At 42.8% G+C, this 14,952-nt stretch overlaps 1 protein-coding gene and 1 long non-coding RNA gene across 6 annotated transcripts in view; one reads left to right on the plus strand and one right to left on the minus strand.

Annotated features, from left to right (window-relative positions):
- NEUROD4 (neuronal differentiation 4) overlaps positions 1-1,269 on the minus strand; it is a 46,214-nt gene extending 44,945 nt beyond the window's left edge. Inside the window, exon 1 of the mRNA XM_088466015.1 lies at positions 1,024-1,269. The gene's annotated coding sequence lies outside the window, so the exon portion shown is untranslated. The remainder of the gene's footprint in view (positions 1-1,023) is intronic.
- LOC148534722 (uncharacterized) overlaps positions 1,166-14,952 on the plus strand; it is a 78,783-nt gene continuing 64,996 nt past the window's right edge. For all 5 annotated transcript variants that reach the window (XR_015877180.1, XR_015877183.1, XR_015877186.1 and 2 more), the window contains exons 1-3: positions 1,166-1,377; positions 2,326-2,398; positions 8,025-8,063. This is a non-coding gene — a long non-coding RNA (uncharacterized LOC148534722). The remainder of the gene's footprint in view (positions 1,378-2,325; positions 2,399-8,024; positions 8,064-14,952) is intronic.

Consider the following 14,952-nt stretch of genomic DNA (forward strand, 5'->3'; position numbering starts at 1 on the left):
TAACTAATGGTGAGGTGCAACACGGTATACAATATGCAATATTTCAGTGTATGTGTACAGTAATTCAATCTGCAAATATATATATAGCAATACTTTTACTTAAAATTACCACTTATATCCGTTCTTCTTTTACAGGAGGTCACTGTCCAGGAGTTTCCCCAGATATCTGTTCAGGTAAATAATGCTCAACCCTGGATGTGACAACATCTTATACTTTTATAAGATAATATGGCAAATAACATATACAGTACACTAGTAATACATTTCACATACAGAGATACAATATACATACAAGTGCTAAAGAGTTGGAGCCCTTTACCATCAAAGAGTACAGTTAATTGCATGCAGTATTGTCCCTCCTTATATGTCCTTTATAACCGTAGATGAAGAATTATCAATAGTCTCTTTGTGCTCCCACCATGGGGATGTAGAATATATACGGGATTTAAGTCCTTTCCCCTGCAATAACTTATGCAGGAGCACAAAATAGATAATACCTCGCTTTACTTCAATAACACTCTCCTGTAGGATTAGTGCAAAGCCACAGTGTGGGGCTATGTGCGGTTACTGTTTCTTTAAATTACTTAAGCTGCCGGGGAATTAAACAGAAAACATTTATCTTCTAATTGCACTCTTGAATAATATTCCCTTTCTGTAGTGTAGGATATCTTCAGGAATGTCTGTAGTTAATCAGAGCCCTCAATGGAAACGACTCAACCTGCTATGGTTTTATTCTGGCTTCTTCCTAGTATGATTTTATAGTTCACCATTAAGATACTAGTAACAGGCTGCTCCTTGTGCCTGTATTCACTCTCAATAGGAAATATGTAGGCTCAAGTAATCCCTGAATTAAAGGAATTTGGCTTTCCTTACTACTAGTATATTAAAATGATCTCTATTAAACTGAAGATAATATAGTTGTGTATCCTGAAGATGCCAATATCCTGGGTTAATTTACTTCTCCTCACAAGGCTTTACTCTAGGCAAAGTAGTATGTGTTGGTGCCTGTAATACAGTACTCACTGTCACTAGGTGCTGTTGAGATTTCTCAGCACTTATTCCGTAATCTCCACACAGCGCTCACCCTCTGCTCTGCTGCTGCCTTCCTCTACTGCTCAATAGGCCACGCCCCCCAGCCGCTATTGGCCGCCATCCAATCTTTCATAACAGGCCTCCCGGAGCTCTCCTGTGATGGCTTCCGCTGTCTGTGCTTCAGCCGAGCCCCTGGTAGTAGCGGGAGGTCCTCCAGACCCTCCCCCGTCCTCCGGAGTGCACACAACAGTGTACTTCCTCCTAGCGCTGCAGACAGCTCCAGCTGTCACATGGACGCCCCCCGCTGGCACCGCTATCGCAGACCAGAGCGCTACGCCCAAGCAGGTCAGTCGCGATGCGGTCTCTGGGGGGGGGAACAGCAGACTGCCGCCCAGCGCTAGCGCTGCCCTATATATCCTATCTAGCGCCGCGCGACCCCTCTCCTTCCCGCTCACAGCGCGAGCTCTCCCTTTCTAATAGCTTGCGCTGCATCTAGCAACTTCCATCCTAGTGTCCCCTATACCATGCAGCCTTGTACCAGTAAAAATCATACACTACCTCCGCTGTGGCTTCACCCATCCCCTCACAATCTTTACTTCTACACATGTACAGTGTATTAAATAACTTTTACACATATATATAAATATATATATTCACTTCTCTATATCTCATGGCAAAGGTACATACACACTAAGGTGCCAGACAGCACTCTCAATGTACATGAGGAGCTACATATATACATATACATATCTAACTTGTGCCTTTGCTAATCGTCTAGCCTATTGTCAATATGGCTACAATCTCCCCCTGGTAATCTATGTAAATCCAGTAAATAGATTACCATCTCCAAACATATATACATGTGAGTATGTAGTTATCACTATCTATTTGTGTAGCCGAAATAGGGCCAATTAAGAACTATACTGGGATGTATTATTCTATCCACCCTTCTAGGCTCCCCCAGGCGATCATATGTCAGAATCACTGGCGGCTTTCTTTGCCTGCTGGGCCTTACTCTATCCCCTAATTCTTTAGCATCGCCATCCTTGCAGACAGAATAACTTTCTCCATCACTCCCTAAAGAAAGTTCGTTAGCAGATTCACATATATTTAAATTATCCCCTACATCCCTAACTCCTTCTGACGGAATTTCAGGTAAGTATTCAAGTTGAGGAGAGCTCTCCATATAGAAATATCCATGTCTCTCACTTTCAAGCTCTTGGTCTTCAGTATCACTTAGGTCCAAATGGCTTAGGTTTTGTTTTATTGTCTTCTCTGGTGTTTTCCTTTCAGAAGTCACGACCTCCGACGGTCGAAAGCAATCCAGTCGAATCTCATCTCCAATAGGAAGCAAGTGTTGCCTATGGTAAGTATACATTTTTTTAGACCCATCTTCTGGTATAATTTTATACACCGGCAAATCTGAAAACTTTTCCACCACTACATAGGGTTCCTCCTTCCATCGGTTGGCTATCTTAAACTTCCTAGGTACCCCTAATTGCCTAAGGAGTACCCTGTCTCCAGGAGCTAGTTCCTGATTTCGGACCCTTTGATCATATATAGTCTTATTCTTTCGTGCAAGCTTGTTGGCTGTTCTGTTGGCTAATTCAAAGGCTGTTTGTAACTCACTCCTAAGATCCTCTACATACTTGGTGTGGGAAATGGGTGATTTGGGAGTTGGATTGAGTCCCATACACACATCAATAGGAAGTTTAGCTTCCCTCCCAAACATTAAAAAGTAGGGTGATAGCCCTGTGGATTCATTTTTCGTGCAATTATAGGCGTGTACCAGTTTACTTATGTATTTCTTCCACTTACGCTTATCCAACGGGTTTAATGTGCCCAACATATTTAGTAACGTACGGTTGAACCGCTCTGGTTGAGGGTCACCCTGGGGGTGATAAGGTGTGGTTCTAGATTTTTTTATGCCACAAATGTTGCAGAGCTCCTTAATTAACTTGCTCTCAAAATCCCTTCCTTGATCCGAGTGTAACCTATTCGGAAGGCCATAATGTACATTGTCCCATAAAGTGTTGGCCACAGTTATAGCCTTTTGGTTAGGTGTCACATAGACTTGTGCGTATCGAGTGAAGTGGTCTGTTATCACTAACACATTGCACTTTTTTCCAGCATCTACTTCTAGTGTCAGATAATCAACACATACTAAATCCATAGGGCCAGTACTTTGGATATGCCCCAATGGTGCTGCTCGACTAGGTAAAGTTTTCCGTAGGACACAATTTCCACATGACTTACAGTAATTCTCGACTTCCGCTCGCATATTAGGCCAATAAAACCTATCCGCCACTAATCCATAAGTTTTTTCTATTCCTAGATGGCCATGGTCATCATGCAGGGCATGCATCACTGTCTTCCTATATTTATAGGGTAGCACTATTTGAGATTTCTTGCTTTTTTCCATCTTGGGGTCAATTCTGTATAGGAGTCCATTTTTTATTAATAATCTGCTTCGTTGCTTTCGTAACAATTTAGCTTCCCGGGATGTATTGGAAGAATTTGTAGAAATAGTAGCATGTTTGTTCAATTCTTCATACAAGGGTCCTACCTCAGGATCTTTCAATTGTTCCCTTTGTAATTTCCTTTGATCCACCTTTGGTACTCCCTCTAACTCGTCTACACTCAACCAGCAATATGAGAGAGGCAGAACTTTATCAGATGCCCCCAGACTGCTCACCATTTCTTGGCAGTTTTCAATGTCTATTCTCATGTTGTGACACATTCCCTTGACATCCCCAGCTGGCACTTCTATCCATTCTTCTCTTAACTCCTCAGCCACTTGATTTGGGATTCTGGACAAAGAGTCAGCATCGGTGTTATTAACACCAGGCCGGTATTTCAGTTTAAAGTCGTAGAGGGCCAATGCCGATAACCACCTATGCCCTGTAGCATCCAGTCGGGCAGTGGTTTGAATGTAAGTTAACGGATTATTATCCGTGTGCACCACAAAGGAAGCACCATATAGATAATCGTGGAATTTATCCACAACACACCATTTTAGTGCCAAAAATTCAAGCTTATGAGTGGGGTACCTTTTCTCACTGGGTGACAATCCCAGACTTACAAATGATACTGGCCTTAACTGGTCTTGTTGGGTCTGGTATAATACCCCGCCTATCCCGTCTTGGGAAGCATCCGTATGCAAAGTATAAGGTAGCAGGGGTCAGCATATGCCAATACAGGTGCCTGTGTTAAACATGTCTTAAGTTTCACAAACATATCTTCGCATTCCTGACTCCATCTGTTCCCAAAGGGCTCGTTTGATTGGTGATATAACTTGAGCTCTCGCAGAGATTTCTTTTGAGAATTACCTGTGGGTGGGTACCCCTTAGTCAGATCTGTCAGAGGTTTGGCGATTTTAGAATAGTTAGGTACAAATCGGCGGTAGTACCCGCAAAATCCCAAAAAAGAACGCAGTTCTTTTAATTTTGTGGGTATGGGCCAGTTACTCACAGCTTCAACTTTGGAAGGATCTGTGGCTATTCCATGCCTGCTGACGATATGGCCCAAGTATTTTACAGACTCTTGACACAGTCGACACTTATCTAATGACAGTTTTAACCCTCCTTCTTCCAGTCGGTCAAGGACTTTCAATAACCTTTGGTTATGTTCTTTCAGTGTATGTCCAAAAATTATTATGTCATCTAAATATACAATGGCTTCCCTATAGTTTATGTCTCCCGTGATCCGATCCATTGTTCTTTGAAAAGTGGCTGGAGCTCCCTTGATACCCTGGGGCATCATCAAGAATTCAAAAAACCCTAAGGGGCATATAAACGCGGTTTTCTCCCTATCTTTTGGGCACATGGGTATTTGGTAAGACCCACTTCGAAGGTCCAACACAGAGAACCAGGTACTCCCCTGTAAGCAGTCTAAGGCTTCATCAATTCTTGGCACCACATATTGGTCTGGCACCGTCCTCTGATTCAATGTCTGGTAGTCAACGCACATGCGTACGTCGCCATTTTTTTTCCGTGCTATCACTATCGGTGAGGCATAGGGGCTGCGTGACTCTATTATTATTTGATTCTCTAACAACCCCTTTAAATGTAATCTGACGTCATCAAAATCTGCAGGTGGAATTCGGCGCGAACGTTCTCTGAAGGGTGTCTCATTCGTCAACTTAATTTGATGTTCAGCCCCTTTGGCTACCCCCAAGTCCCATTCCCCTAGAGAGAAAACGGATTTTCGTTTTTCTAACTCACATATTAAGTATTCCATATCTGAGAGGGAAATGTCGCTATTGCGGAAACACTCAGCAAACCCACTCTGTCCATCACACTCTACACCTCCCATCCCTGTCTGCACATTCCATGTATTAACTGAAGGGGTTGTCTCATTTTCTTGACACCATTCAGCAAGCCTGTTATATATGTTGGTGTTAGTCCCTATTATAATAGGAAGTTCACTTCTCCCTCCTGGGATTTCTGGGCATATTAGGGCAATAAACGGTATCTGAACTTCTTTGCCATCAGCACTGGTCACTTCCAATATTACTTGAACATACCCTAGATAAGGGTATTTCTCTGTACTTAACCCCCAAATTACTAATCCGGTTAAGGGCTTGATGGGGATTTCAAACATATGTTCCCGATACCATGATTCAAATATTATAGACACCTGGGAGCCACTGTTTAATAATACATTACATGGGCTCCCATTCACCTTTGCAGACACAATCGGTGTGGGTCCTAATAAGCCTTCTGGTAGAACGCCATTCCACCAAGTGTTCCCCATAGCGCATGTACTAATTTCTAGGGGGCCTGTGAGGGGGTCACAGACCTCCCCCATCCGTTTCCCGACTCCCTGAGGTCTCTACCTTGTTCAGGGTTTTCATGAAAATTATCATCATGTACAACATTCAGGGGGCATTCATATGACAAATGTCCCCTCCTTCCGCACCTGTAGCACCCCCTATTTATAGGCCGGACTCCTCGGCCTATTCCTCTACTTGATGTGATAGGAGTATTCACCCCTCGCCGTGGGGGATTGGCACTCTGTGAAGCAATGAACCTATCTATTTTTGCATTCTGCTCCTCCATCATTTTAAGTATTTTCTCCTCAAAGGACGTAGGTTCTATAGCAGGTACTACCACTTTTACTTTTTTTACAGTATTTTCCCGCAATTCTATCATAGTTTCCTCCAGCTTAACGTCTTTCATCAGTTCATTAAATGTCGGAGGTGGTTTCCGTATTTCTGAACACCTAATTTTTTGGGCAACAGGGTCTGACGTTAAGGCACCCCTCAGTAACTGCCTCATTCTACTCTCATCGATATCTTCTTTTTTTATCCCATCCTTCTCCACTATTTTATATAGAAGTTTGTCCAATCTAAACAAATATGCACTTAATTTCTCCCTTGGCTCCTGGAAGGTATGATGGAGCCTGGAAATTAAATCTCCTACATCTTCCAGTGTCCCGTATGCATAATCTAATGCTTCAAAATAAAGATCTAAAGTGGCGTCTGGGTTGCTCCTCCTAGTAGCCTGGATGACCCCCATGGCAGGTCCCCTCAAGCTTTCAACCACCCTTTGTTTTTTTATGTGGTCAGGACATTTCCACTCTTCGGTCTGCTGCACTGCCGCCTCTTTCCATGCATCATATTGTTCTTCCCCAGCAGGTACTGGTTGTATACCAGAAAAAAATCTTAGGCCCTCATTCAGAGCCGTACGCTCTGAGCAGAGCGCACGCTCTGAATGAGGGCCGGCCTCCATGAAAATGGATCGTCCTTCTGGACGCTCGTATAGCTGTGGGTCACCACCCACAGGCTATACGAGCGTGCATTTTGATGGCCGCGATGGTCGAGACCATCGCGACCATCGAAATTGCGAGCCGGAGCCTGCGGTTGAGGTTTTCAACCGCAAGCTCCGGAGTGATTTTGGCTCTATCAGAGCCAAAATCACTCCCACTGACATCACTAGTGATGTCAGTGGGCCGGCTTCTGACGAGAGGCGTTCCCGTGGGAACGCCCCCATCAGGGAGGCACGCCTACCAAAGGGGGCGTGCTGTCAATCAACATCGACAGCACGCCCCCTTTGATCAGACACAACGAGCGAAGGACTTTCCTTAGCTCGTCGCGTCTGGCGCATGCGCACGACGGAGCTCCCTCCGTCGTGCGCATGCTCAGTCCATAACATCGACCCACTTGCGAGCAGACAGCCGCTCACGAGTGGGTCTGAATCAGGCCCCTAATCTCCTGTAGCTTCCCTCATAATGCCATCTCTCTAATTGGGTGACTACCCGTTCCATTATGTTCTCAAACTGACTCCCACATTTTTCTCCACCATTATCTGTGTCTCCTCTACTCTCTCCCTCATTACTTTCTTTAGTAGAGCTGACTTTTTGTGTCGGTATATCAGTATTCTCCAATTCTCTTGTACTTGGCCAGATTATGCTCCATCTCCTCCCTGAATTATAATCTGCGATCATCATTACAGGGACCAGGTTAGGGTCTAACTCCCTTTCTGTTTCTATAAGCATGGCGCATACCAGCCCTAATTCTCCTCTCCATTTATCCACTATTTGTGGTTGTATAATCCCACACAATGTTCTAACTTGCTTAATTACGTGCTCATCTGTGAATTCTGAAAAATTTCCTCCCACTGCAAAGCACCTTTTTGGGTCTACCCCTTTACTCTGACACCATAGGTATAGTTCCTCCCCACTAAAACATTCCATTTTGCTTTTCTTTAACTGCTTACTGGGTAGCCCTCGAATCTCAACAGTACGCCTCCAAATGTAACCCTATGAATGTTAGGAAGGGATATTGGGTTACGCTATTACATGTAGTATATGTGCCTCCACCCAAACTTTATTAGGTTGTCTGGGAAAACCTGCTAACTAATGGTGAGGTGCAACACGGTATACAATATGCAATATTTCAGTGTATGTGTACAGTAATTCAATCTGCAAATATATATATATAGCAATACTTTTACTTAAAATTACCACTTATATCCGTTCTTCTTTTACAGGAGGTCACTGTCCAGGAGTTTCCCCAGATATCTGTTCAGGTAAATAATGCTCAACCCTGGATGTGACAACATCTTATACTTTTATAAGATAATATGGCAAATAACATATACAGTACACTAGTAATACATTTCACATACAGAGATACAATATACATACAAGTGCTAAAGAGTTGGAGCCCTTTACCATCAAAGAGTACAGTTAATTGCATGCAGTATTGTCCCTCCTTATATGTCCTTTATAACCGTAGATGAAGAATTATCAATAGTCTCTTTGTGCTCCCACCATGGGGATGTAGAATATATACGGGATTTAAGTCCTTTCCCCTGCAATAACTTATGCAGGAGCACAAAATAGATAATACCTCGCTTTACTTCAATAACACTCTCCTGTAGGATTAGTGCAAAGCCACAGTGTGGGGCTATGTGCGGTTACTGTTTCTTTAAATTACTTAAGCTGCCGGGGAATTAAACAGAAAACATTTATCTTCTAATTGCACTCTTGAATAATATTCCCTTTCTGTAGCGTAGGATATCTTCAGGAATGTCTATAGTTAATCAGAGCCCTCAATGGAAACGACTCAACCTGCTATGGTTTTATTCTGGCTTCTTCCTAGTATGATTTTATAGTTCACCATTAAGATACTAGTAACAGGCTGCTCCTTGTGCCTGTATTCACTCTCAATAGGAAATATGTAGGCTCAAGTAATCCCTGAATTAAAGGAATTTGGCTTTCCTTACTACTAGTATATTAAAATGATCTCTATTAAACTGAAGATAATATAGTTGTGTATCCTGAAGATGCCAATATCCTGGGTTAATTTACTTCTCCTCACAAGGCTTTACTCTAGGCAAAGTAGTATGTGTTGGTGCCTGTAATACAGTACTCACTGTCACTAGGTGCTGTTGAGATTTCTCAGCACTTATTCCGTAATCTCCACACAGCGCTCACCCTCTGCTCTGCTGCTGCCTTCCTCTACTGCTCAATAGGCCACGCCCCCCAGCCGCTATTGGCCGCCGTCCAATCTTTCATAACAGGCCTCCCGGAGCTCTCCTGTGATGGCTTCCGCTGTCTGTGCTTCAGCCGAGCCCCTGGTAGCAGCGGGAGGTCCTCCAGACCCTCCCCCGTCCTCCGGAGTGCACACACCAGTGTACTTCCTCCTAGCGCTGCAGACAGCTCCAGCTGTCACATGGACGCCCCCCGCTGGCACCGCTATCGCAGACCAGAGCGCTACGCCCGAGCAGGTCAGTCGCGATGCGGTCTCTGGGGGGGGAACAGCAGACTGCCGCCCAGCGCTAGCGCTGCCCTATATATCCTATCTAGCGCCGCGCGACCCCTCTCCTTCCCGCTCACAGCGCGAGCTCTCCCTTTCTAATAGCTTGCGCTGCATCTAGCAACTTCCATCCTAGTGTCCCCTATACCATGCAGCCTTGTACCAGTAAAAATCATACACTACCTCCGCTGTGGCTTCACCCATCCCCTCACAATCTTTACATCTACACATGTACAGTGTATTAAATAACTTTTACACATATATATAAATATATATATTCACTTCTCTATATCTCATGGCAAAGGTACATACACACTAAGGTGCCAGACAGCACTCTCAATGTACATGAGGAGCTACATATATACATATACATATCTAACTTGTGCCTTTGCTAATCGTCTAGCCTATTGTCAATATGGCTACACATGCAAAATGCATCAATCTCTGAATCAGGCCCTATGTAAGGACTAAAGTTATCCTGATTATTAGAGTAGTATAATTTGGATCCTACCATTACCTAACAGTATTAGCAGAGTATTGCACAGGGTAGAACACTGGGGTCCATAACCTATTAGCAGAACCTATTCTGCAGAAAGCAGCAGAATGTGCGTGTGAAGAACCCTGGGTGTTAAATTTATTTATCCAGCAGGAAGACAATACATTTGACCAGAGTGTGTGGGATGTTAAGTGTGTTGCACAGTAGAATGGTGCTGGTGGAGGTTAGTCCACACGTGTTGCAGCTTAACCCAGTCTTAGATTTATAAACAGATTATACAATTAATATGATATAATATGGGAGTCTCTGCACTGAACCCATAGCCTGTTAGCAGGGTGGGTTAGCAGAGTAGCGCTGTAATGTCATGTGTAGTAGAGTGTGCAACAGACATCGGTGGATAATTGTTTGTCTCAGACAGTTTTGTAAACCAGGGTGGTGATACAATTGGCCAGAGTATATGTGATGTTATGTGTTGGCATCTGTTGTAGTACAGTTAGACAGAAGAGATTGCTATGGCTATGTTGCAGAACCTGACCTCAGAATAAAATTTTCTGGTAGTGGCATTGGAGTCAAATACCACTACAATAACTACTGATATTGTAAGTGCAAAGCTGCTACAATTCCAGAAGCAGATACCTGTGGGAAATATTGCTGGAACATCTGCCTTATATACTTAGGACACCTAATGTAAAAAAAAAACAAAAAGAAAATACAAACACTTTATTTGCTACAAAGTAGGGCACAAAGCTTCAAATTGCAGACTAAAAGACCAAAGTGGTGTGCAGAAAAAGTGTTATGAATAAAGTGAGTCAGCTTTGAACATAGCCTACAGTCATAGGAGGGACTGCTGGTATATGGACTCGGGGGCCATTAGTCATTTTAGTTGCAATGAAAAATTATTGAACTATTTGAGTGAATGTGAACCCATTATAGTCAGAGGAATTGAGGTCAAGTCCTCACATCATCTAAAGTCGTGACAATTACAGTGAACCTAAAAATCAAAGGCAAAACTGTAGTCACAGATATTGAAGAAGTTTTATTTGTAACAGACCTTGGAACTAACTTAATCGCCATCAGTATCCTTCAGGAAAAAAAATCAACTTCGCAGAAGGAAAGCGTACTGTGCACAAGAAGAAAGCGACAGTAATAGCTACTGCTACTCAATGCCGGCAACTCTATGTCTTAGATACTGAAAATTGTTATGCGATGGCTGCTGATGACTAGTCAAACTATGGAGCTGTGGCGATTGGGACATTTAGGACATAAGAACATATAAAACTTCAAGAAGGGATGGTGACAGGAATTACTATAAGCAATCCTGATCATCCGGACTGTGACAGTTGCATCAAGGGTAAGCCCTTTCCCGAAATCAGCAACTAGAGTAGAGGCCCCACTATTTGGTGCAAACTGATGTACTGTACTGTATGTGGTCCTATGGAACATGAATTGTTTAGTGGATACAAGTATTTCATTACACTAATAGACGATTTTACAAGAATGACCCAGAGCAAAAAGTGAAGTGATACACAAAATAGCAGACTACAAGAATTTAGTAGAAAATCAAATTGTTACAAACTAAAGATTCAACTATGGCCTGTATTCAATTAGAGGCGAAAAGTCGGAAAGGTTTTGTCTGTCCGATTTTTTTGCCTCCTTCACCTGTTTTAGAGGCGAAAACTTTTCATGCACGCTTTTTGTCCTATTTATATCCAAACCACGCGAAAATGGAAACCGGCAAATGCGGAACAGGCGAAGAGTACTGTCAGAAGTGGGGAAATTAGTCTGTAGCCCAAAAATAGATGCACTGACATAGGGAATCAATGTACATGTGTACTAATACCCCTAATAAAAGTGTTTGGGGTACTTAAGTAGTGTAAATTGATTGTCTTTAGCGTCTATGCAAAAGTGGTGAAGAATGGCATAATGCAGTTTTTTTTTGTGAAAATAAGTAGTCCAGTCAAATTTGGGGTACTTGAAAATGGGTGCTAGTATATTTTCATCTTTCTAAAGTAAACTTTTAAAAAATTTCCAAAACGCAACTGCTAAATGCACCTGCAATCCCAAAAACACCGGACCCATCCTTGCAGACCCCCAAGAAGTCTATGCTTGTCCCCCCACTTTTTACATTTTCACCCCAAAAATGAAAGTACTTTTTTTGGGTGTTCTTTGGGGGGGGGGGGTTTGCAAGAGTTGTCCTTTGGGGGACTGTCCCAAGGGTTCTGGGTCGTTTCCCCAGCTTTGCACCCAAAAATAAAGATTTCACACTTCTTTTCACCTGCTATTCATAGGCTGGAATTGAATTTGGAGATAAGTTCCGACCAAGTGAAAAGTGGCAATAGGCTAAACTTTTTAGCCGATTACGGCTTTTCGCCTCTAATTGAATATGGCCCTATGGTGGAGAGTTCAAAAACAAACTGACTTCATGAGAAAAAATGCATCATGGTTAATGTTGTATACACCAGAACAAAACAGTGCAAGTGAGCATGCAATTCATACTATAGTGGAAAGAACCCATGCAATGCTGAACGATGATGGCCTTGAAAATACATTTTGGGCTGAAGCAGTTCAAACAGCGGTTCATCTAGGGAACACATCGATTGAAGCATTGACTGGCAAGAAAACTGACATAAGTCACTTAAGAGTATTCGGTTGCAAAACTTATGTACATATTCTAAAACAAAGAAAACACAAATTGGACTACAAATCACAAGACTGTATTTTTCTTTGATATTGTCTATTGTCTTGAGAGCAAGGGATATAGGGTTCTATTCACTATCACCTAATTTCTACAAAAGCAGATGAAATGCCATTCATCAAAAAGGTAAAGTTTACCTTTCTTTGCCGATGTGGCCCGCTGTACCCGTATGGGGACCTAAATTCATCAAGCTCCAAAAATACAATATATTCAGAGCTTGGCTGTGGTAGCATTCACCATCTTCAGATGGCGTTTGCTCCTGCAACCCTCTCCTTCCCTATGGGAAGGAGTCCTGGGTTGCAAAGAGGGATCCTTTTGTCCGGCTCCTTCCGCAGAACGCCGGGGCTTTCTGCACCTGCGTGAACTCTAGTTCACACAGGTGCACTAGCACTGCCGAGTCAGACTCAGCAGTGCTAAGTTTCAGTGCTCTGAAAGGAGCAGCGAAAGCGTTCGAGGAGACAGCTGATTTTCGGATCAGCTGTCTCCACGCCGGAGCAATGATGAATATCTCCGGCGCCCGCAGCGAGTAGGAATTTTAATTATTGGGGTCTGCCCAGACCTGTGATAATTAACATACTGAATAGACCCCATAGACTTTAGTACATTGCTAACAAAAAGAATTGTTAAATCCTGTGATGTTATATTTCATGAGTCAAACTGTGAAGTGCCTGAGAAAAGTGTAATGCTTGAACTACCTGTGAATACCAATAGTTCCCAACCAAGAGAATTTAAACCTTGAAAGCCAACAACAAATAAGGGTTTCAACAAGACATAACAAAGGGGAATCTCCAAAGAGGTATAGTGTGGAATTTGACAATATCGCATTCTCAGAGTTGCAGAGGTTAGAGGAAGCAAAATTGAGTAATGAGTGGTCTGAATGGAAGTCTGCAGTAGATAAAGAAATGGCATCTTTAAATGAAAATGGGACTTGGACTCCTGTGAACAGACCAACTCACCGGAAAATAATTAAAAACAAATGGATTTTCTATAGAAAGTTAAATACAGACTGATCAATTTCCCATTACAAGGCTCGCCTTGTTGCAAAGGGATTAACTCAAAGGTCCAGAATTGACTATGGTGAAGTGTTCTCCCCTTTTGCAAGATGCAGTAACCTGTGGAGCTCATTCAGACCTGCGATCGCTCACTGGCAAAAAGGGGCCGGATATGTAAATTAAGCGCTCGCACTGCATCGCGTAAGGACAGGAATCTGTGCGGGCACGCAGACCCGTTTATGTGCAAGTCTGCGTGTCCGCACATAAACTGGCAGCAGACTGTCAGCGATTGACAGTCTGCTGCCATTTGGGGATGAGGAGGGGGAGGCGACAGCATCTGTTCCCCAAAACAGAGGTGTGTCGCCACCGTTGGGGGGGAGGGAAGAGACCAGGATCTCAGTCAGCTGATGGAGATTCCTGGCCTCTTCTTCACGGCTGCGACGGTTGGCTGCGTGACCCCAGGGTCACCTTAGTCGGTCGATGATCCGCAGAGTATCCGATGCTGATTTGTACAACACAGCTCGTATACATAATGCAGCAGGAGGCGTGATGCCTCCTGCTACATTAGCATATCTGCACAGACGGAATAGCTAAGCTGCTTGCGAGCAGCTTAGCTATTCAGTCTGAAGCTGAATCAATGCCTATATCATGAGTGAGCAAAATATTGCTGATATACTCACTAAAAGACTTTCATCACAAGCATGAGTGCATTTCATGAAACATGAGGACTGAAATGTGATGAAAAATTATGTTTGTTGTTATTATTGCATGATGCTCTTATTTAATTTTATTATAGGAAGTTTCAAGAAAGTTTAAGATATTTAGAACTTATAACAAAATACATCTCTAAGCAAGGGGATGTGTTGATATGTAGTTAAATGGTTAATCGATACATGATGTCTCTTAACTGTGTGCATGACTCATCAATGAATAAAGATCACATGTCTGAGTGAATGTTATGCACCAGAGTTAAAAGTCAGGCTAATTATACTGCAGTTGCAAGACTTGTTTACTTGGGTCTATAAAAGTGTCTGCATGTGTCCAAGCCTGTCAATGTGTTATTAGAGCATCACAGTGTTGTACGGCCCAAAGGGGATTGATACCTTATAATATTGACTACTGTTTATCTTCTATCACCTGTATTCTGTTATCTTCAATAAAAACCCACTTTGGTTTGGAATCGTTTGGCCTAACCTCCTTGCTCACATCCACTATGCACATACCAACTTGTAGGCATTTGCCAATAGTGTTAACAAATACTGATTTACAGGTTAACATATGAAGGCAACAATCATCATTTGAATATTTCTTTTCTCTCCCATAAACAATTATTGTCCACTTAACACAACGACCTGTTACTGTAATATGTTTTCATTATTGAGAGGCATATTTATCACAATTCGCATATTTAATGCAGATGTGATAAATATTTTTTGTGTTTCTCTTGCCAGAAGACAGGTTTTGATAAAAGCCC

This window comes from Taudactylus pleione, unplaced genomic scaffold (assembly GCF_031769625.1).
Source record: "Taudactylus pleione unplaced genomic scaffold, aTauple2 ptg000065l, whole genome shotgun sequence".
Lineage (NCBI taxonomy): Eukaryota > Metazoa > Chordata > Amphibia > Anura > Myobatrachidae > Taudactylus > Taudactylus pleione.